General features: G+C 38.7%; 1 non-coding gene and 1 pseudogene across 1 annotated transcript; one reads left to right on the top strand and one right to left on the bottom strand.

The window, feature by feature from the left end:
- The first annotated feature begins 2,022 nt into the window (after positions 1-2,022).
- Positions 2,023-2,105, top strand: LOC136317922 (small nucleolar RNA U3; annotated as a pseudogene).
- Positions 2,106-16,877: 14,772 nt separating this feature from the next.
- LOC136318004 (small nucleolar RNA SNORA5) lies at positions 16,878-17,012 on the bottom strand. The gene has a single exon (XR_010727985.1). It is a non-coding gene; the product is annotated as a small nucleolar RNA SNORA5 (small nucleolar RNA).
- Between the last annotated feature and the right edge of the window lie 7,534 nt (positions 17,013-24,546).

Genomic DNA, 24,546 nt, shown 5'->3' with positions numbered 1-24,546 from the left:
CGGCCAGGGCACATAGGAGAAGCGCCCATTTGCTTCTCCACCCCCCCCCTCCTTCCTCTCTGTCTCTCTCTTCCCCTCCCGCAGTCAAGGCTCCATTGGAGCAGAGATGGCCCGGGCGCTGGGGATGGCTCCTTGGCCTCTGCCCCAGGCACTAGAGTGGCTCTGGTCGCAGCAGAGCGACCTCCTGGAGGGGCAGAGCATCGCCCCCTGGTGGGCAGAGCGTCGCCCCTGGTGGGCGTGCCGGGTGGATCCCGGTCGGGCGCATGCGGGAGTCTGTCTGACTGTCTCTCCCCGTTTCCAGCTTCAGAAAAATACAGAAAAGAAAAAAAACAAAAAAACTATAGATCTATAAATTAGTCTTTGACATTGCTATCTATCTTTTTTGTTAGATCTACTCACTAACACTTCTCTTCGGGAGACATTCTCCAAGCTTTCCCATCAAGACTGACCATCTCCATTCTCTAAATTTCTTTATTGTTTATATTTCTACCACTTGTTTTAGAGACTTAACAAGTATATAGCCTTGAATGACACTTAGGTATTACCTATGTATGGTTAATTCCCTGACTGGATTACAAACAAGAGAGGTCATGTATTAAGTTATTTTGTATCTATCTCCACAATTTGAAGTGTTATCCAACATAAATTCAAGATCAAGATTTTTTATAGCAATTGTTTCTGTTTATAATAGTGACCTCAGTCTGTTCTCTTTTTTTCACACATTATCTTTTGACTTGTCTTCTATGACATTGTTCTTTTTCTCCCTCCCTAATTCTACCACTTTGTGTTTTCTGTTTTGCTACTTCATAGAATTACCCCCTCCAATATTTCCATTCTCACTCTTTATAGTCATCCTAAAATCTTTCTTTGGCCTTTATCAAATGACTCCCAAGTCTATCTCCATAACTTCAACCTCCATTCTGCCTTTCAAAATGCCTCTGCATGGCTCTATCTCCAATTTAACATGGTTAAAATGGAGCTCATCGTCTTCAGCCCCAAGTCAGGTGCTTTCTTTCACATCTTCCAGTGACTTACTCCAAATATCTCAGACACACCTTTGAGTCTCCTTTATATTCTGCATCCAATCAGTAGTAACATTCCATGAATCTGGACTCATAACCATACCCAGTATTGTTTTTTTCTGTCTGCGTTGCCACCGTGAACCCTGCATCACTCTATGTTCCATTATTCAGTAGATCTTGAGTTGCTTGCTACAACCCCCATCTTAATTCCTCTTTCTTACTGCCAGAGGAGTTATCCTAAAATATGACTCTGATCTTGTACTTTCTTAATGAATTAATGAAAAAAACCTCTTTAGCAATCTCCATAATCTGGTCTTAACTGACCTTTAAAATCTATCTCTCCCTACTTTCCATATTGTGAAATAACTTACTCAGTCTGTATTGTTAGTTGCCACTTAAGTGGGATTCAAGTTTATTTACCTCCTGTTCTTTGCTATCCTGAAGCATAGAGGTTGCTGGTTCAATTCTTAGATGGGGCACATATAGGAATGGAATGATGTTTCTCTCTCTCTCTCTCTCTCTCTCTCTCTCTCCCCCTTACTCTCTCACTAAACTCAATAAATAAAAAATTTAAAAAAACACTTTTTTTAATAAATAGAAAGAGTAGCCTCCAAAATAGTGATAAAAATATAGCATAGTAAATACATAAACTAGAAACAAATCATTTATTATCATTGAGTATTATGCACTGTACATAATTGAATGAGCTATACATTTAAAAAATATTTTTATCAGCGGTAGAGCGTCAGCCTAGTGTGCGGAGGACCCAGGTTTGATTCCCGGCCAGGGCACACAGGAGAAGCGCCCATTTGCTTCTCCACCCCTCCGCCGCGCTTTCCTCTCTGTCTCTCTCTTCCCCTCCCGCAGCCAAGGCTTCATTGGATCAATGAAGGAAATTTTTCCTGTTACCTCCCCCTTAATTAACTAAAAATTTTAATTTAGTTAAAGAACCTGTTCCCAGAGGAGAGCTATCACCAGAGACAACTACACACAATATGGTAAGACTATACTTTCAGGGATCATTTCTATAGTTTGTTTGTTACAATATGGGCTAGGTGTGGCAAGGTATCTAGAGCTTAGAGTCTGCTTTGTGTCTTATTGTTAAAGATGGCCAAGCAACCATTTGTTAACCAAAGTTTTGGTTTACCATCTCCATGTCAATTGCCTTCCTCCCCTTTGAAGTCTCAAACCACTACCCACTTCTCCTTAGTTCAGTGGTTCTCAAAGTGTGCACCAGGGTGCACTGGTGCGCCCTAGAAGATTTCCAGGTGCGCCCTATGGTATTCCAGAGAAATATGTGCCTGTTGGGCACCAAAAAACCAACAGCGATTTTAGACTTTAGAGTTTTGGGGGACAGAGGTGTGGAGAATTGGCTGTAAGCTGACAGTCTGCCCAACCCCCCACCTCACTTGCTTGATTAGGTTGGAAAAGGCTGTTAAGCTGTGGTGCTGGATTGCTTACACTACCCCCATGTTCCCTGGAAAGACTGGAGGCAAGTTTCTTCTATCCTTTGTTTGGTGTTGTTGGGCAGATAAAATATATTATGCTCACTTTGTTAAAGATGGCACTGCCCACGTGGAAGCCTGTCGCCCAGGTGATATTAATGTGTGTTGAGGGCAGGCTGTGGGCAGGCAGGATCCTTGTAGCCTGGGGCTTGGTTTTAGGACTAAGCCTTTCCCACCCTTTTTGATGTGGGGTGGTACAATCCCATCATGCCTCAGATAAGTGACTTTGTATTAGAGACTTCTCTATTTTGTATATTGGATTAAAGGTTTTGATTTCTGCACTATAAAGTGAGGCAGACCAGGAGCTTGCTCTCTTGGTTCCTGATATTAACATTAGAGGAGAGAGCAGAAAGGAGAGCAGAGAGAGGCCACGTGGAGGAGGCCAGGAGAAGCAGCCAAGATGGTGGAGTGCTGAGGGAAAAGCCAGTTTTTGCAGAGTTTGTGCAGGGAGAAGGAAGGAAATGGGGAACAGAGGTGAATAAGTCTGGTGAGCTAGAAACCTTTGATTCTAGGAAATTCTGATAAGTCAGTGGCTTTGTGAGCACTGAATGTGTGGGTTTTGGAGCCCAGTGTGTGTTTTTACTTGCCAGCCAGGTACAAGCTAGGATTAAAGGCAATGGCCCACAAGTTCTTGGCTCCATTGTTTCATTACCATCTGTCTGAATCTAATGTGAACCTGCATGGGTCAGGCGGCTCTGATGGTGGCCGCAGCCACTGGCCACACAGGTATAAAGTTAAGATGATATGTATGGTGGGGGTTTTCTGCACTCAACACAATTAAGAGTAATAAAGAGAGGAATTCTTCAATGTACTGATGAGAAAATGAGAGTTTGCTTTTCAAATATATGCCCAAACATTTCAGAAATCACTAAGACACATCAGGCTCATGTTTCTCATAAACACAAAAATGAAAAAATTTAACACATTCATGCCGGGACCTGCTGAATTTACTAAATGTTACTAAGAATGTATCTCTATATATAAAAAGATAACTTTTGTTTTTATTTTTAACCCCTCTTTTTTACAAATTCTAAAAAGCATAACTCAAAAAATGTAACATAAAAATGTTTTTTAATGTCAGAATAAATTTAATTTTGTCATATTTATTTCATTTAATTACCATAAAAACATGCTTGGACTTTATATTTTTCTTTAATATTTGACTTAATTATTATAGCATATTTCTCAGAAATTTGTATGTAGTGTGCCTACAATTATATGTAGGATTTTAAATGTGCCCTGACTTCAAAAAGTTTGAGAACCACTGCCTCAGTTTAATAATGCATATAAAGTCTTAACTGCCCGATTTGCATTGGGCACCCCCATATTCTTGTGGAATCCCCATATGTACAAAATTAAATTGAATTTTCTCCTGCTAATCTGTCTCATGTCTATTTAATTCTTAGCTCAACTAAAGACCAGGTAGAAAGATAGCGGAAAATTTCTTCCTTCCCAACACTAATAAGCGTAAGAAAACAATCTCTCACAATCATAGGTCAACAAGTGTGGTGGTTCTATAAGATAGTTCTGTATATTCAAATGAAACATAAAGTGAGACATTTTATAGTGGTTTCTCATGGAAATCTGTTCAAACTCTATCAGGTGCTAAGCTGTGCTGACAAGCTTTTTATATTCAATAGCAGAAGCAAAATTACTTAACTTGGGATGGAGAAGCAAAGACAAAAATAATTTTCAATGTTCAAAGTCTTAGATTTTGTTATCAGAACTTCACTAACCTGTACAGCGCCTTTGTATAAATTTTTAAATATTCTCTTCTTCTATCTGAAAGGGCAAAGTCCTAGATATGCATGGTTTTAGCTGATGGCATCTTTGTGCAAAAAAAAAAAATCATCTATTTCTCTAGGTAGGCAGACACCATTTTGAATACATTTATTGACTTATTACATCACATGTAGGCTGAATTTCAAAATTTATTATCTCTGTTGCAACTAAATGATATACTGATAACAGTTATGTCCATTCAGCATTTGGAAACTAGAACCTATATCTTCACAGAACAAATAAAAACATATAACTCATTGGCCATCATTCAACAGTATTTTTAATTTTATTGTTTCTTTAACATTGTATAAAGAGGATAAAACTGTTTACATTTCCCTGTCAATAAAATTTCAGTTACAACCTCCCTTATTCACATAAACCTCTCTCCCTTACTATCCCATGTGGCATGCTCTATCACACTTGTCCTAAAACAAAATCTTTGGTTTCATGAATTAATTTTTAGCATAATGACAAAAATGGTTTTCCCTGTATCATGTGCTTTCAGATATAAACAGAACAAAATGTCATCAGATACCTCTCCCACATATATGTACCACACCCATACATAAACAGCTCTAGATGCATTGTGTTTTAGAGTTATCATTGGGGGAAATGACTGCTAACACTTAAAGGAGTTATTTTTCCACATCATATGTCAGAATATTGTGGAACATCCCACAGGGACATTTAAGAAAAAACACTTTCACCTATTTTGTCTTCTCTACAATAATATTTTTGAATTGACATTGCAAGCTCTTCCTCAATATGCAATCCATGTATTATTATTGTGGTAAGGTACCAAACAATTACAAAAATTAATATTAATATTTATGGAGGAAAAGTCAGGTTTCTTGCCCATCCTTTCTTTGGAGAAAAGAGGGAGAAGAATGCAGAAGCTTTCTGGCTTGCAAGGATGACTGGGTCATTTAGTTTTAACTATAGAATAAAGGTTATTTGAAGAACTACCTTCCCCTTTCAATAAGGACAAAATTTACATACCTTACAACTGATTTCAACTCTTCCTCCCTTCCTGGAATCCTGAGAGTAACACATACCTCTGGACAAAGGAATGGGAGGTAGACACTAGAAGATTTGTGAATGTCTTTGATATGTAAAACGACATCACTATTGTGTTGCCTTATAGGTCTTAATATGTAGGAATGTTTTTTATGGATCCTATAGACAAATGTTTTAAGCTTGTTAACGATTATTGTTATCCTTCCTTTCCCCCCCACCTGTATGTGATCAAGTCTATATAATGAGTTGCAAGGCTATTTCACACATGCACAATTTGGCTCAGCTAAACCCTGTGTCAGTCATATGTAGCCAGCATATTAATTAAACTCCTCAAAAATTCATTTGGACTTGGTGTCTCTACATAAACCTGCAGAAGTAAGTTCCAGGAACTCTACTTTACATCATTATTGTTACTTTATTTTTGCTGCGTTTTTTTAGACCTCTCAACATGCTGATAAAGGTTCTGATTCTAGTTCTGATGTGGTTCATATAGATTGTCTTATGAAAAGCCTTTTACTGGACCTGCACTGGAAGAAACTTAGGCTTTTGCAGTTAGATTAATTCAGGGTTGAAATAGAAGGTGACTTACAGGCTTTCAATGTCATGGAGACCCCATGAACAACCAAGAGGGGCAAGCTTGTTTCCAATCAGGAAGAGAAAGAACTTTCCTAAGCCTGTGTTTATATTTTTGGGCTGAGAAGTACTAGTTTTTCTAAAACTAACCAGTTTCTTTAAAATTTCAACAGCTTCTGTTGGCTACTCCTGTTAACTAATCAGATCTTTCTTCTAGGCTAGACTGACAAGCCTCTGTGGTTGCCATTCTGGCTTCCTCTGCGCATTTATTTTTCCTTTTTGTGTTTTTCTGAAGCTGGAAACGGGGAGGCAGTCAGACAGACTCCGACATGCGCCCGACTGGGATCCACCCGTCATGCCCACCAAAGGGCGAAGCTCTGCCCATCCGAGGCATCACCAGATGGGCAGGGCATCACCCTCTAGTGGGCATGCTAAGTGGATCCCGGCTGGGCACATGTGGGAGTCTGTCTCTCTGCCTCCCCACTTCTCACTTCAGAAAAAAACAAAAAACAAAAAAAAATTTTTTTTAAAAGTATCTGCTATATTAATTTCCCACTGTATAGAAACTTGAAATATTAGCCAATTAATTCTGAGTGAAAAGGAAGTAGTCTTCCCTGCCTGTTTACTCATCTACCATTAGGGGACTTTAATAAACGGAATGGCCCACCATTTTCTGATTCCACAGCACTTTTACTGTTGGCCAGAATCTAATGTGAACCTGCATGGCCATGGCAGCGGCCACTGACCTTACAGGAATGAACTTTGTTGAGGGCAGTAGAGGCAAGTGGCTTGAAACGAAATGCAGCAGGAGAAGTTAGATAAGGGTGGAGTTGACATGATCTGGAAGTGGCAATTGAGTTTAAAGAGGAAGCTGACTCCATCTCCTGACATAATATATTTTGGATATGGGAGACAAAATGCTGTTGGAAAAGATGACATATATCTTTGTAGAGTAATGGGTGTGGGAGTAGTAGGAGAAGCATTCCATAAAAATTTGAAGAACAAGTTTGTTTATATACATGTATATTTTTAAATTCTATATCTATGTATGCTCATAAGCACTGTATTGATAGATAAGGTACAGACAGGCAAAGATAAAACAAAATACTAAAATATTAACAACAGGTATCTTAGGAAGATAGCATTATGATAAAGTTTTTCTCTATATTTTTTCTGTAACTTCTAAATTGTTTAATTTGGATATAGTGCAGATGCATATATATTACTTCTATAATCAAAAAAGTAATTTTTTTAAGTTTATGAGTTTCATCATGATACCATGAACAAGACTGGCTTTTTAAACTTTATTTTAACTAAATCAAAAGTACTTAATTTGATGTAAACCATTTGAAGATATATTGAGTAAACACATTTTTTTTTAAGTTTGCTCACTTGTATTGGGGCAGTGACATGTGTACATAGTCTATGGAAGGCTGCAGTTGCTTGCCTTCAGGCAGCAGATTGCAAATTGCGGATTGCCTTCCTGCTTGGGAGGGGCCATTGTTGCTATTGTTTGCTAGAGAAGGGGTTTTCCCCCCAGCTTTTTTTGGCTAGAGAGTGCAGAGAGAGAGTTTGGAGGGTGATTCTGGAGAATGAGTCCTGGTTTTGGAACCTGAACCTGCATGGCCATGGCGGCCACTGGCTTTACATCTGGCACATTCAGCAGGATTCGAATCAGAGCAGTATGGAGCTGCTGCCACCCTTGAGGGATGGGGTAGAGGACAGGTCATTGTTATGGTTCCCTATGACTGTTCCTTTAGGGATTATGGGCTGGCTGTTTTTTATAGCCCTGCAAGAGACTGCCTGCGGTTGAGAGCTCCAGAATGAGCCGCAAACCAAGAGGCAGCAATGACATGAGCTGAAGTGAGCATTGGGAAAGGTGGCCAACCAGGTTTGAGAACTGCAGAGTACCTAAGATGCCTAAAACTGGAGCGATTTATAGGCTTGGGAGTTTCAGTTTTCCCTGGAAGTTGAACGTTGGCAGCGGCAGTTGTTGGAGGCATAACTGCAGGTTCAGGTTCAGGTTGAGAACTGACAGCCATGGGAGCCAAAGATGTAGCTGTGTTGGTGGAGTGGCTCTGAGTCAGCAGGAGCAGGCATTTCCAGCTCCTCTTCTGAAGATGAGGAGTCTCAGGTTGAAGCTGCCATCCGCACACTCAGAGCTTGGCCAGTGGTTGTCCAGAAGGCAAAAATCCAGCAGGAAAAAGTACCTACTAAGCCCTTGGTAGGCTTGCTACAATTTTGGGACATAGGGGTAGATGGCATCATGCTCTCTGGAGCAGAGATGGAGAGGTTGACCACTGTTGCCATGCACTCCTCCTTGAGGCAGCGTCTTCAGAGCTGCCATAACTACAGGGATGAAGGGGGAGGCCCTATGTAAACCTAGTTGCCTGTAATGGACCTTTACCTTGGTGATTTGCACAGACAGCTGGGCTGTCTGTCATGGACAGATCATTGAGCGGTGTGATAGACACTTGTACTACAACCAAGGAGGGCACCAGCTCCCTTGTTGGATGGACATGCCACCTTTAGACATTATGAGAGACCCTGATGGGGGGCAGCTCTGGTGGAGGCCCTACTGTATGGGGAAGCTGCTTGCTCTCATCCAGTTAGAGACATGCACCAAGGATGCTTTAAGGTTTCCATGGACACAGCCCTGGACTATACAGGTCCTCCCACTTAATTTCTGCTGTTGCAATAGTTTGTTCGTTTATGTAATTTACCTCATTCCTTGCACAGGGATACCTGTAGACCTGTGGTGTAAATTGTGAAGCGAGCAAAGGGGTGGAATGTTGGGTAAACAAATGGTTTTTAACTGTGCTTACTTGTGTTGGGGCAGTGCCTTGTGTGTATAGTCTATGGAAGACTTCGGGTGCTTACCCCCAGGGTGGCAGGATTGCAAATTGTGGATTGCCTTCCTGCTTGGGAGGGGCCATTGTTGCTATTGCTTGCTGGAGAAGGTGATTCCCCTCGCAGCCTTTTTTGGCTAGACAGTCCAGAGGGTGAGTCCAAAGGGTGAGTCCGGAGGGTGAGTTCAGGGAATGAGCCTGGAGAATGAGTCTTGGTTGTGGAACCGGAGACCAAGTCAGGGCTTGAGAGCCCTGATATCTGCCTGGCCTGTTTGGCTGGGGACTGCTGAGACTGGTCGGGTCCTGAGATGGGAGAAAGGAAGGTGGTCTTCCCTGCCTGATTGCTTGCCTGCCATTTGGAGACTCTAATAAACAGAATGGCCTACCATCTTCTATTTCCACAGTTCCTTTACTGTCTGCTCGAATCAATTGAGAACCTGCATGAACATGGCCACGGCGGCAGCCACTGGCCTTACAGGGCATATGATAAATGCCAACCAAATAGAATACACCTATATGTACTTCAGGGAAAGAGTACATTTAGTATTTATAATTACAAAATAACTCAAAGTATTTACATTTTTTTGCTTAACTTTTTCTTTGCATACTTCTAGTTTCCAAAGCTTTTCTTAATTTAAATATGCTAAGTTGCCCTGTAGACAGTAACCGGTCTATTTCAGGTGCTTTATTAAAAACATTTTTTATTTTTTTACAGAGACAGAGAGAGTCAGAGAGAGGGATAGATAGGGACAGACAGATAGGAACAGAGAGAGACGAGAAGCATCAATCATCAGTTTTTTGTTGTGACACCTTAGTTGTTCATTGATTGCTTTTTCATATGTGTCTTGACCTTGGGGCTACAGCAGACTGAGTAACCCTTTGCTCGAGCCAGTGATCTTGGGTCCAGCTTTGCTCAAACCAGATGAGCCTGTGCTCAAGCTGGCGACCTCAGTCTAGAACCTGGGTCCTCCACATCCCACTCCGACGCTCTATCCACTGCGCCACCGCCTGGTCAGGCACATTTTTTATTTTTTATGATCATCAGGATGGAGATGGGGATGCTCTCTAATTATTGAAAAAATTCATTTGAACTCAGTATAGATGTTATAATTAAATATCTGTAGAGTATTGAGTGCTAATGAACATAGCTTACTAATTGAATTAACTCAGAAATTGAAAACTTGTTATTCCTGACCTTTGCTATCATAGCATCTGGATCCTAACATTTCACTATTATATTAAAATTTTCCTATTTTTTTTTTCATATATGACATCTTTTTTTTTCTTTTTATGTCAATTGAATTAAATTACCTTGGCTTTGTTTTTCTATTATAATGTTTTTAAGGAAGCCATAATGCATGAGAATTTTAATTTATACTTTATAATGTAATATTCCTTGGTTAGAAAAATATAATTTAACTGATGGTTCATAGAAACAGGGCCTTACCACAAAGATCAAAATAATCCATTAGTTTCTACGGCCTTCTTTAACAACCAAATTTTGAATTCTAGCAGTTCATCCTGTGTTTCTGATTCTGTCCTCAAATCCCTTCTAACCACTATTGAATTTTATACGCATTACTCTGTCAACTAATTTACATTAAGACATAGACTTATACATCAACCAGATTTCTCACCATTATAATTATCTAAAGGAAGCAAGTCACAGAGGTGTTAGTGATTTCATTGCCCTCCTCTAATTAATTTATGGATGCTTCCCCTGACATTTCCTTGACTTTAATTTAGAGGGAGGTTTTATTCCATTCCTCGTACTTCTTTGAATAATAACTAATAAGTTTCTTCTTGTTGAATAAGGCATCATTAAACTTTCAAACATTTAGAAGATATTGATGCTGTCATGATAGAAGATTTCAAATTCTTTTCACATTGGCCCTCCAGAACATGCCTTTGATATCTCTATTTTCTCTTTCTTCTGATGTGAGCATAATCTATTTTGCCAGTTCTGAAGTATTATCAGGCACTGGTTGATGGATTTATATTCATTAAAATGGTCACTGAGTGATTGTAAAACCAGATATCTTTCTGTAGCTATATATAACTAATGAGGTGAGAACTGTATTTTGTATTCCAGTTAGTGTATATGTGTGCAGATATATTTATATGTGTCCACAGATAAGTGTACATGCATGCATAATTGGTGTATGTTTGTGAGGAGGAGAGAAAAAGGGAGACCAGTATGTATAATATAGAAGAACAGTGATTTAAACTTATTCTATCAATTAATTTTAAAACTAAATTAATCTCACTAACTTCCTACCACTGCAGCAACTTACCTAATCACAGAATTAAGAAAAATATTTTAGAACATACATAAATAGTTCTCAAGTATATTAAAACTATTTCTTCCTTGTAGAATGCATTATCTATTTATTTTCACTATCTCAATTTCTTATTTTGCAAAATCTGTATACTCAGAGTTTTTTTATACCATCTTTCTAAACTAATCATTCTATTCACTGAAATCTAAGTACATGCATCAGACTTTCCTGTAAGTGTTAATTTTCATCTGTATACTATAATAGGCAATATTCTAAAGATGGTTCCCCAAGATTCCAGCCCCTTGGTTATGCAATCTATATCCTGCCAAGAAGAGATTTTACAGATATAATTAAAGTCTCAAGTTAGTTTACCTTGAGATTATCTGGGTGTACCTGACTCAATGAGGTGAAAAACTAAACAGTAGAGTTTCTCTAGGTGTGCAGAAGCCAAAAAGAGATGTGCTTCTACTGGCCTAATGGCAGAGGGAATAAAGTACCTTGTGAAATGTCTTGTGAGAGCTGAGAACCAACCCTCCTAGAGATCCAGCAAGAACATAAGACTTCAGTTCTACAACCACAAGAAAACAAATTCTTGTAACAACCATTGTGTGGAGGGAAGAAGGAATGAGCCTCAGATAAGTATTGTAGCCTTGATTTCATCTTGTAGGGCAGCGACCCACAGGTTGAGAACCGCTGCTGTAGGGCCTAGGCAGAGAACCCAGCCATGCCACATTGGACTTTTTATGACAGAATTGGAAGATAATAAGTGGGTATTGTTTTAAGTCATTGAATTTATGCTAATTTTGATTTGAAAGCAAGAGAAAATATATATGTGTAATTATTTAATATGCTGTCACAGATGGCCAGTGATCTGAGAAGGCAGAGGGATTTAGACCCAAAGTCTGCCTTAACATCTCTTTTCAAGCTGGGCCTTTTACAGTGATTTCAGGGTGGTTATTAACAGTTAAAATCATAAGCATATTTGATTAACCAAACAAAAATAGAGGCAGTGAAATTTTCTCAGGATTGTCTTCAAAGACTTTGACATGTGTCCCTTCAGATTGTCTGGTCAGATTGTTCTGTTCCAGAGATCTCTTGATTGATATCAGGACATCTGGTCTACTCCCAGATCTTCTGAGTGATTGATCACACCGTCAAATTCTGCAAAACAATTTCTTAGCCAAGTATCCTTAGAGAAAAGACAAAAACAAATTATATAACATACACTGTCTAACGTTAACCCCTTACCCTCCCTAGCCCCTTTTGTAAATGTAACTACAAATCAATGTTTCTCTCTTTTTTCCCCTTCTCTCTTCTTTCCTCTCGCTCTCTCTAAAATCAATAAAAAAAAATCAGATCATGCATGCAGCCTTCTATATCTTCTTTATAGTCTTCTTCCAAGGGATTATCTAAGAATAGCTGTCTTTTAGAACCATATGAAGGTACAAATTATGGGGATAATTGATCTATTTCTATACAAACCAATTGTTCTTTTGTTAACACTTTTACTATAATGCATCCTTTCTGTATAACTTCACTGCCAAATATGTTGTGTTAATCTTTTGCTGGTTCACATTCCATAAGATTGGAATTTGTTCATTCAACCAAATCATTTGGCTTCTACTAAGACTTTAATGACAATAAACTGTTGGTTTCCAGATTAAATCAATGCACAATAAATACCATTGACTCACAACTGTGTGGATGAAAAAACTGGTTCTATGGAAAGTAACCTCAGAGGGTTATCTAATCATGAATTTCTAACTGGACAGGTCATGGTAGTTAGTCATGCTCCAGGCATATAACTTCTTTAGTGGAAGGTTATCTTTGCCTTAAGCAAACCTTGTCCATTGTTTCTGTGCATCTAGGAATAACACACATTTGAAATAAGCATAAAGTTCTCAAAAGAAACTATCTTGTGATTCAATTCTTATCTTGCTTTCTCCCACCTCCATGTAATCTTCCTTCCATTTTCTCCTTACTCTCTAAAGCATAAAAAGAAAATGCAAAAGTGTTATTCTCCAAAACATTTGAGATCTTGCTTCCCAGCAATAGTCATTAGCTTTAGTTCAGGTAAACTCTTCAAAAAATTCTCTGTCAGCCCTGGTTAATTGGCTCAGCAGTAGAGCCTCGGCCTGGGATGTGGAAGACCCTGTTTGGTTCCTGATCAGGTCATAGAGAAGCAACCATCTGCTTCTCTACCCCTTCCCCTCCTCTCTCTCTCTCTCTCTCTCTCTCTCTCTTTCTCTCTCTCTCCTCACTTTGTCTTTTCCCCTTCTGGAGCCATGGCTCAAGCCATTTGAGCAAGTTGGCCCCGGGCACTGAGAATGGCTGCATAGGCTCACTTCAGGCCCTAAAATGGCTTGGTTACCGAGCAATGGAGCGGCAGCCCCAGATGGGCAGAGCATTGCCCCATAGGGGGCTTGCTGGGTAGATCCTGGTCAGGGCGCATGCGGGAATCTGTCTCTGACTCCCTGCCTCTCAGTTAACAATAATGATAATAAATATTCTCTATAGTTTTGGACATTTCTATCAACAGTCAAAATGATAGTTCTAAAAAAATGTACGTACTTTGACAATGCACACATTTTCATAGTATGGGTGCTCTCAATCTCCCATGAAACTTAGAAAGCTAGAATTAATGGACATTGCCTTTAGAACTTCCATGCCTTAGAGTGTTTTTTTTTCTTTCTTACATAAATAATGTAAGAAGAAGTTAAGTATGATATTTCAAATCACATCAGTAATAATGGTTTCTGAGCAGTATAAATCAATGTCATTTTACTCAGCTAGTATAAAATTGTGATTTATTTCCTTCATTTGTATCTATAGAATTTATCATTTTTAATGTATCATTCTAATGTCTATGTATATCTTCAACAAAAATTGTGTGTTGTTAAAAATAAGACAGCAGGCACAAAATGGAGTTGCTTATGCTAAGCCCTGATTATATCATTTACAGTTTTGTCTCTCCAAGAAATGGAATCTTAAATCAGTCAATCAGGAAATGCCTGATTGTGAAGCCAGTAGCCGCGGCCACCATCACAGCTGCTTGGCCCATGCAGGTTTGCATTACATTTGGACAGATGGTAATGAAACAACGGCGGGCAAGTAAAACACACACTAGGCTCCAAAACCCACTCATTCAGTGCTCACAAAGCGACTGACTTATCCAAGTTTCCTAGAATCACAGGTTTCTAACCTCACTAGCCTTATTCACCTCTGTTCTCCATCTCCTTCTCTCTGCACAAACTCTGCACAAACTGGCTTCTCCTTTAGCACTCCACCATCTTGGCTGCTTCTCCAGGCCTCCTCTATATGACCTTTTTCTGCTCTCCTCTCTGCTCTCTCCTCTAATGCTAATCTCAGGAACCAAGAGAGAGCAAGCTCCCAGTCTGCCCTACTTTATAGTGTAGAAATCAAAACCTTTAATCCAATATATAAACAAGAAAGTCTCTGATACAAAGTCACTTATCTGGGGCATAATGGGATTCCTCATGAGAGTGCACCACCCTGTATCATGCAATCAGTCAAGATTGTGGGGAAAAACACCCTGCCTGCTTACAGCCTGTCCTCCACACCCAATACAAACTATAAGGGAGCAAACATATATATCATATTTACAAACTTATTTGACCAACACTGATCAACACTAGTGAGGTTTGCCTTATAGAATTCTACCAACCCCTAAAAGAAATTAACCTTGGCATAACCAGCTCTATCTCTCTCTCTCTTTTTCGTAGCATAATTTCCCTGTTCTGGCTCCCTTTTATCTATAAATGTCTATTATTTTGTACAGTTCCTCAAAGCTCCTTTCTATATGCCAGATTAGATGTTACCTGATTCACAAACCATTGAATAAAGCCAGTAAGATCTTTAAAATGCATTCGGTTGAATTTTACTTTTTAACAGTCTAGAAATACTAATATAGTTTTTCAATGAATATATCAGGTAATTAATAAGTAATCTCTCGATAAAACATTGAGATTGTGTGAATACTCCTTTTCTCATCAACCTTTTACCACATTGTGATAAACACTTTTTGCCCTTAACATCCATTACTGTTGTAATTCTATTTTCCAGTTATCTCCACTGCTGAATTATAGAGAAGTCACTTTCTGCTATAAAAGAGAAAGCAAACAAATAATATCTAAATGAAAAAGGTAAACCACTGAAGTACACAATAGAGTATTACCAATAAAATATGTGATTGTTTTAAGAAGCATAATTTTGAAACTGAGTGATGTGATAACCATTGAAGGGTAGGAGAAGTATACCACTGCAAAATACTCCTCTTTGACATAAGGATTCTTTTGAGTTGATTATTTTTGAGAAAAAGCAGTCATTGAAGAATCTCTAAACACAATAGAATTTACTCTTTGTACTGGGAAGAGAATGATGATTCTAAATCTCCAGAAACTCTTGTGGATTGAAAGTACAACCTTAAATCTGCATTTCAAACCTTACCCTTTATAACTGTGCTTTACTGAGATAATCACCTGTAACTGCCCTTACCCCACTCAACACCTTTCCTTTGTCTTTAGCTGTTGATGGCTTTGGCCATTTCGGGGAATTTCATTAATTTTTCCTGCATCTTTCCCATGTATACAGAAGGTATACAGGTTGGGGCAAAAGTAGGTTTACAGTTGTGAGTACGTGAAACAGAGTTTATTCTTGTATTGTTGTTTTAATTATTGTATTATTTTCAATACAAACAACTGTAAACCTACTTTTGTCCCAACCTGTACATCTTGTTAAAATTTGTTTGCTTTTGTGAATCTTTTATTCTGGGGGAGGATGGTTCAGCCAAGAATAATGAAGAGTAGAAGGAAAATTATTCACCCCTCACACCACATATAAAATATTAAAAATAGCATGTAAAGTCTCCTTGTTAATTGCTTAATTCATTACCAGAGTAATATGAGCACTCTAATCTCAAATCTCTCAGCATTTTTCCTTAATTAGTTGAGATAAAAGACTTTTGTTTTTTTACCTTCATGAAGTAGTTTTGGAATGAATTTTGAAGTTTTATTTTAAATTTCTGTAATAAATAGCATTGCCAATGGCATATGAAACACTGTTATGTTTTTCAACCATGTGCCAAGTACCATTGTTACTAAGCAAGGGCCAATGCCCTATGGCATCAGCTTTTGAGAAAAGAAAAAGCTTTTATTACTTAGTCAACCGTCAAGAAGACGGAAGGCATGGCTCAAATCTGTCTTTCTCATCTGTCATCTGGACAAGTTTTAAGGTTTAGGGAGAACAGGTTTGTATGTGGTAGTGCTAGTGGAGTAAATTTTGATTGAAAGTTTTTGAAACTTGGCCACTTATGGGAAAGGGTCAAGGGGGAAGAGAAAGTACAAAGGAATTTCAGTATGGCAGAGTTTAATTGGTCAGTTCTATATTCATCCATATTTGGTCTAGGCATGTGATTGACCTTACTTAAAGACCTCACACTTCATAAATGTCTCTGATGGCCACACTTCTGTCAGTTGAGTAACAGACTGAAGATTTTTGTTTCCAAGGTCATCCTGAGGACAAGGGTGTCCCATGTGTAGTGCTGCCTTTGAAAAGTAACTCAAGAATTGCATTAATCACCAATTTGCTTTAAGGAAACAGAATGGTTTCATGCTAGTCAATGTCATTTGTGTGTTGTTTCACCATGAGATTGTTTTATTATGTATTTCTTTCTGATCTTAACTAAGTTTATGCTCTTACATATATTATTGGAAAACAGATCTTGTGTTAAAAAAAATTCTATTGAAAATAGCTTTAATTTATAGAAACAGAGACAGCAACACAAAGGGGCAAGTGGCATAGTGTAGTTACTTGGAGCAAATCCTTCTAGTTGTGTGTGTGTGACCAGATTTATCCCTAAAACCCAGCAAAGGAGATTAGGGCCCGTGAGTCACTGTGTTTCTATGGCAGCCCTCTGGGCCAGGGCTTGCCAAGGGTGGGACAGGCACCCAATTTGACATGGCCACATGTCCCTCTGGTCTTAATATGGTTGCCTGTATAAACCTTTCTCCTCAAGGCTACTAGGCTAAAATTATATGTTGGCAGGTCTGGCTGTGCCTATGAAGGATTAAAGAAAGAGCTTACTGCTAACATTGCTTTGGATGAATGACCTATAACTACATAAGGCTGAATAAAGTAAAAAATAACAGAAAAAAAAGATGCTGGGTCAGCCCTTTGAAATTGCTTTTCACTGGGAAAGCCACTGTCACTAACATACCCATCTAAAGTAAGTACTTATTACAATCTATTTAGTTTTTAAGTAAAGACTTAAAGTCAATGTAATGATTTTTTTTTTTTGTATTTTTCCGAAGTTGGAAACGGGGAGGCAGTCAGACAGACTCCTGCATGCGCCTGATCGGGATCCACCCGGCACGCCCACCAGGGGGCGATGCTCTGCCCATCTGGGGCATTGCTCTGTTGCAACCAGAGCCATTCTAGCACCTGAGGCAGAGGCCACAGAGCCATCCTCAGCGTCCGGGCTAACTTTGCTCCAATGGAGCCTTGGTTGCGGGAGGGGAAGAGAGAGACAGAGAGGAAGGAGAGAGGGGGACGGGTGGAGAAGCAGATGGGTGCTTCTCCTGTGTGCCCTGGCCAGGAATCAAACCCGGGACTCCTGCACACCAGGCCGACACTCTACCACTGAGCCAACTGGCAGGGCCAATGTAATGATTTTGAATGTTATATACTTGCTTCAGAGAAAGTTATTACAAAAAACAAACTTTCTTTAGCAAGTTTTCTAAAGCAGCTTGTACTATCCCCAGCTATCCGAATTTCTTAATGTAATAAACAGTAGCAAGATTATTTGCATCTATATTTACACAAGTGTTATTATGCTTATTTAATGTTTATTATAACTAATATTTTTGTTGGTTGGGTCAATCTATAGGTGTAGTAAGGTACCAAAAAGCTGCAAAATTAATATTGATATTCTAGGAAGAAAGGTCAGGCTTTCCTGTCCCCTCCTTCCTTTGGGGAGGGGAGGGCGAAGAATGTAGAAGTTTCTGGCTTGCAAGAAACAATGGATCATTTAGTTTTAAACCTAAAATAAAGGTTAACTAAGAAACTTCTTTTCTTTCAACGAGAGAAAACATTTACATACCACCCTATATTGATTGTAGTTCCTCCCCCCCTTCCTGGAATCCTGAGAGTAACATACCTCTAGGCAAAGGAGGGAAGATGAACCCTGAAAGATTGTAAATATCTTTGATTGTGTTACCTTGAAAGTCTTAATGTTTTTGTGTATCCCCTAAACAAATGTTGTAAGCTTTTGCCATGATGTCATGCTCTCCCCAGCCCGTGTGTGATCAAGGGTATATAACCAGCCCCTGAGATGTATTTGAGGCACATTATTTGGGTCTACAAATGCCCTGTGTGAGCCATATGTGTCTGGCATATTTAATAAATCTCCTCCTTTAATAAGCCCCTTCAAAACTCATCTGGACTTGGTGTCCCTACGTAAACCTGCAGAAGTGAGGTACAGTACTTTTCAGCATCTGGGGTATGGTACTTTACAACATAGGGACAAGTAAATTTTAATGCTGCTACTATAATGCTTATATTTATAACAGTATAGCTCATCCATGATGTTGCAACATGCAACAGTATCTCTGTCACATTTAAGGATATCAAAAATCATTTTTTCAGTCAATGATAATTTTCTAGAGTTTCAATTTATTTATTTTTAATGGATCAAAGACTTTCACAAGATTCCCTATCATAATGTAACTGGTACTTACTTGTGTTTCAATATCCCTGAGTGAGAGAAACAGGAATAGAGTTACAGATACCCTCCTGGGCATTGCAATATCCCAGATTGCATGTTATTTGAAGCCCCAGAAGTCACTTTTGTTGATGAACATAAACATTTCTAGACTGTCTTAATGGACTAATTTAGCCTTAAAATGGTTTTTAAGTTTTATCTAAATGTATGTAAGTACTGCAAGTAAATATCTTCCAATGATTTTATTACAGCAGAATAAGATCTTAAAACATTTCTGTAGACCATGTAAGATTTCCATAAATATTCAGCATGTATAGAAATATATGCTCACTTATCAAAACTATAATTTTTATTTTTATGAATACTTTTTTTGTGTGTGACAGACAGAGAGAGGGACAGAGAGAGGGATAGATAGGGACAAACAGATAGGAAGGGAGAGAGATGAGAAGCATCAATTCTTTATTGTGGCTTCTTAGTCTCCTTAGTTTAGTTGTTCATTGATTGCTTTCCCATATGTGTCTTGATGGGGGGGCTACAGCAGACCGAGGAACCCCTTGCTCAAGCCAGTGACCTTGGGCTCAAGCCAACAACCATGGGGTCATGTCTATGATCCCACGGTCAATCCAGCGACCCTGCACTCAAGCTGTTGAGCCCACTCTCAAGCTGAGAGCCAACTCTCAACCTGTGCTCAAACCAGCAACCTCGGGGTTTCGAACCTGAGTCCTCTGCATTCCAGTCCAATGTTCTATGAGGCTATTTAAAAAAAAAATTATCCATTGATTTTAGTGAGAGAGGAAGGGAGAGAGAGAGAAACAGGAACACTGATCTGTTTCAGTATGTGACTGGGGATTGAACTGGCAACTTCTGTGCTTGGGGATACTCTATCTGGCTGGGGCAGTAAATTTATATAAATTATTTTCACACAACTCATTACACATATTGGATACCAGATAATCAAGTAAAGTAAGCAGAATCTGCAATTTCTGTAAAACATTTGAGAAATTAGAAAATCTCTATTAATGTGTACATGCACTATTTAAAAACATTACCTTTGATTTAATATCTAGAAGTACATATTTTCAAGAGCATATGTCTATGGGAAAATTCCTTAATCTCTTTTGAACACAGTTAAATTTTTTTTTTTTAGGAATGAATTGTGGCAAAATTGAAAAAAATTACCATTGCCTAAATATACTTAAATTTTGGCAAAAATTTGAATATATATGTATGTATAAGTATGTGTATGTATGTATACTCTTAATTTATATAATTTTCTGGCTTAATGGATGGATATATATATGTAAATAAATATTATTGCAAAAATATACAAGGACAAAATATAAATATTCAGAAAGATATATGTAGATCACTTCAAAATAATAAATAACATTGCCTTAGTTTTCAGAGTAAGACTTCTATATATGGTAATGTGATAATAATGCAATCATTATGGTAATGCAGGTAACGCAGCCTTAAAATGCCTAATAAGCTGAGTTGAGAAATTATTTATAAACCATAGGAACCATTAGCTGTTCTGCCATTTACATCTTTAATGGTTAATTTCAAAGACTCTGAGCAGAGGCTATAGCCATTAGATATATTATGTGAATCAACATTTGCAACCTGCTGGTAACCAAAAGCTAAAACTCCCACTGTGATGGTGTGAAGCCATATAAACACAGCAAGCTCATTCTCATTAAACCCTTTTTTAGAAATATGTAATGTACTTATTTTTGAAGATAGCCATGAACTAGCTAAAACACAAAGTAATTTTATAAGTTATTTTCATTTTATCTCTTAGAAGGTTTCAGGATTTTTGTTTTTTGTTTTGTTTTGAGAAAGGAAGAGAGAGAGAGAGAGAGAAACATCAACTCGTTCCACTTTGTTGTCCGACTGATTATTTCTTATATGCTACCTGACTGGATTTGTACTGGTCACTTCAGGTGTCGAGCTGGTGCCCTTGGGATGGAACCTGAGTTTTTTATGCTTATGTTTTAATGAGAATAATAAAAGAAGGGATAGTTATGTTTTGGAATACTTGCAATTGAGCTATTCTAGTGCAGGGATTTTTAGAAACAGTAACACAGACTAAGGTCAGAGACGGCCTTACAAGTTACTAAAGGAGGCCCCAATATACTGAGTTAAGATGGAATTCACTCTGATAAAATTCCTTGTTAAGAGATGTATTTTTTTCAATCATCTGGTCAAATATCTGAAATCTTACCATGAAATATATGTTCTCATCGGTTAGAGCAATGCTAAAGAAGAATTTTTGGTTGCCTATAAATTACTAGTTTGAACATTCTTAATGTTTGCACCTAAATAAGGAAACAGTTGAGCCATGATGAAATTGTTACTGAAACAAGTCAGGGTTTGGGTTGCCTGTCACCACTGAGTCACAGAACCTGAATCCAAGTGTTATAAAAGTGTCATTTGTTCAGATTGCCAGCAAACTAAGAAAGAAGGGAGCTAATGAATGCATCAAATCCTGCCATGCACTTTCACGGTGCTGACTGCTTTTATAATGTTCATGGGCTGTTAGTAATGCTGTGAGGGTAAAGTTCCATAACAGTTAGTCCCATAACATTGTGCAATAAGAGGTGGGGGTTCGGTTGGCAGAAACGTCTCCCTGGAAAATTCCTCTGATATTAGCACAGATCCAATTAGTGTGAGCCCATTTGGTGTCCTTAGTAAATCTTCCAGACAGCTGGGGTCAGGTGTCTCCAAGGAGCAGCTGGGTCCTGGCGCCTCTGAGACCATCTGCTTCTGGAAATTAGCTGCAAAAAAGTCTCCTGATTCCCTTAGGCGACAAAGTAAATACTTAAGATTGGTAAACTAAGTTTCTAATTAATTTATAGGCCTTAACTTTTCATATTCTGTGGCTAGGCTTTTACAAACAACTAACGTTATTTAAACTTTTCTAATCTTCATGTCCTCCCAATGTACATTCCTGCAAAGACAAACTTCACTGCATTTCAAAGGAGAAGGCCAAATAGCTATCAGGCAAATTAACTTCTTAACTCCTATTGATTACAATTAAAAGCTACTGTTACTGAAGCTCAATTCCTTCTGAGTCCCTGTAAAGCCAGTAGCCACGGCCACCATCACAACCGCCTGGCCCATGCAGGTTCGCATTAGATTCGGACAGATGGTAATGAAACAGTGGAGCCAAGAACTGGTGGGCCATTACCTTTAATCCTAGTTTGCACCCAGCAGGCAAGAAATAAACACAGCGGGAAAACACTTCCCTTTCCATTCAGGGCTCCTAAAGCCACTGACTTATCAGAGTTTCCTAGAATCAAAGGTTTCTAACCTCACCAGCCTTATTTACCTGTTTCTCATCTCCTCCTCTCTGCACAAACCCTGCACAAACTGGCTTCTCCTTCAGCACTCCACCATCTTGGCTGCTTCTCCTCTCCTCCACATGGCCTTTTTCTGCTCTCCAATGCTAATCTCAGGAACTGAGAGAGAGCAAACTCCCGGTCTGGTCCATTTTATACTGTAGAAATCAAAACCTTTAATACAATATACAAACAAGGAAGTCCCTGATACAAAGTCACTTATCTGAGGCATAATGGGATTCCTCATGAGAGTGCACTATTCCAGAGTGGGAAAGGTTTAGTCTTAAAATTAAGCCTTAGGCCAGTTTACAGCCTACCTCCCACACCAAAATCAAGCAAACATATATGTCATATTTAAAAACTTATTTGACCCACAGTCCCCTATCAAAATGACCACAGAGACTTGGGAAACCAAGAGTAGGTCTGGTATTAAAGAAGGGGCTCACAAGGAAAGGGAAAAAGCAAATTACCCAGGAATTAAGATGTACCAAGTACAGCATAAAACATCCTTAATTGGCCCTGGCCGGTTGGCTCAGCGGTGGAGCATTGGCCTGGCGTACAGGAGTCCTGGGTTCGATTCCTGGCCAGGGCACACAGGAGAAGCGCCCATCTGCTTCTCCACCCCTCCCCCTCTCCTTCCTCTCTGTCTCTCTCTCTTCCCCTCCCGCAGCCGAGGCTCCATTGGAGCAAAGATTGCCCGGGCGCTGAGGATGGCTCTGTGGCCTCTGCCTCAGGTGCTAGAATGGCTCTGGATGCAACAGAGTGACGCCCCAGAGGGGCAGAGCATCGCCCCCTGGTGCGCATGCCGGGTGGATCCCGGTCGGGCGCATGCGGGAGTCTGTCTGACTGACTCCCCGTTTCCAGCTTCGGAAAAATGAAAAAAAAATCCTTAATTTATTTAATATTTCTTTTTTATTTACTTATTTATTTATTTAATTGTGTTTACATAGATTCTAGGGTCACCTCGAATGCATCCCCCCTCCCCCCATTCCCCTCAACATCTCCCTTGCCCCCCTCCATACAGCGCCCATCCCCCTTCCCTTCAGGTTTATCTCATCCTATCATCCCCTTTCTTTCCCCCTTTCCTCTTTTCCTCTGGACCCTTTGATCCCTCCTCTGTCTCAATTCTGTTCCTCAATTCTTACTATATTCCTTGGATTCTCAAATGAGTGAGGTCATATGATATTTTTCTTTCTCTGCCTGGCTTATTTCTTTCAACATAATAGTTTCCAGGTCCCTCCATATTGTTGCAAAAGGCAATATTTTTTTCTTTTTCATAGTATTCCATTGTATATATGTACCACGGCTTTTTAATTCACTCATCCGCTGATGGACACTCGGGCTGTTTCCAGATCTTTGCTATTGTGAACAAGGACGTTAAAGACTTGTACTCAGAAAATTATAAAACATTGATAAAAGAAATCAGGGAAGACACAAACAAGTGGAAGCATATACCATGCTCATGGTTAGGAAGAATATACATAATTAAAATGTCTATATTACCCAAAGCAATTTATAAATTCAATGCAATACCAATTAAAATACCAATGACATACTTCAAAGATATAGAATAGATATTCCAAAAATTTATATGGAACCAAAAAAGAATATGAAGCCTCAGCAGTCTTGAAAAAAAGAATAAAGTGGGAGGTATCACACTTTCTAATATCAAGTTATACTACAAGGCCATTGTACTCAAAACAGCTTAGTATTTAATATTTCTAAGTTACATGATCTCTTTCAAAATATTCCCGTTGTATGTAAATCCAATGATATGAAAATAAACAACTTTATTTATGTTACAATGTTTTATACATGTCTAATAAGATGCCAATGAAATCGATCCAGAATATATCTGCTCACCAGCAATAAGAGGCTTGTAATGGTAAAATTACTGAAAGGTTTCCATCATGTATGAATATGGATCTCTCACTCTAAACTGTTAGACACTTAAGGGGCTAAGTCTCTATGTGAACTTATGCACAACAAACAAAAAAATAATTTTCCCAAAACATGTTTCTAGATATCTTACAAATGTCAATGCCTGCACTACTAGTTACTAAAATGAAAAGTTTATTTTCAAGTGTTGATGAATTTAGAGTAACTTTTGGTCATATGTTTACTCAAACAACTGAGAGTAAAATGAAAGTACTTTTACATGAAAGATCAAGCAAATGTTTTGAGATTAAAAGTTCTTGCATGGAATCACTGCCCTTCACCTTGAATATAGTCTAAAATAGAGAACCACAGGGTTCTACTAGTTTATGGAAAACTGAGATCAAGATCATTTAGACTAGGATAAAAGCAGGTGTCATTACAAGTCATAAATTAGAATTCTAAGCTACCTTTTGTATTTTAGTAGGGAAAAATAAATTCAACTCCTTTCAGTTGAGTCTTTTATTTAATTATTTATTTACTTACTTATAGACATATCTAGTAA

Source organism: Saccopteryx bilineata, chromosome X, assembly GCF_036850765.1.
Source record: "Saccopteryx bilineata isolate mSacBil1 chromosome X, mSacBil1_pri_phased_curated, whole genome shotgun sequence".
Classification (NCBI taxonomy): Eukaryota; Metazoa; Chordata; class Mammalia; order Chiroptera; family Emballonuridae; genus Saccopteryx; species Saccopteryx bilineata.
This window is presented reverse-complemented; position numbering and strand designations above follow the sequence as displayed.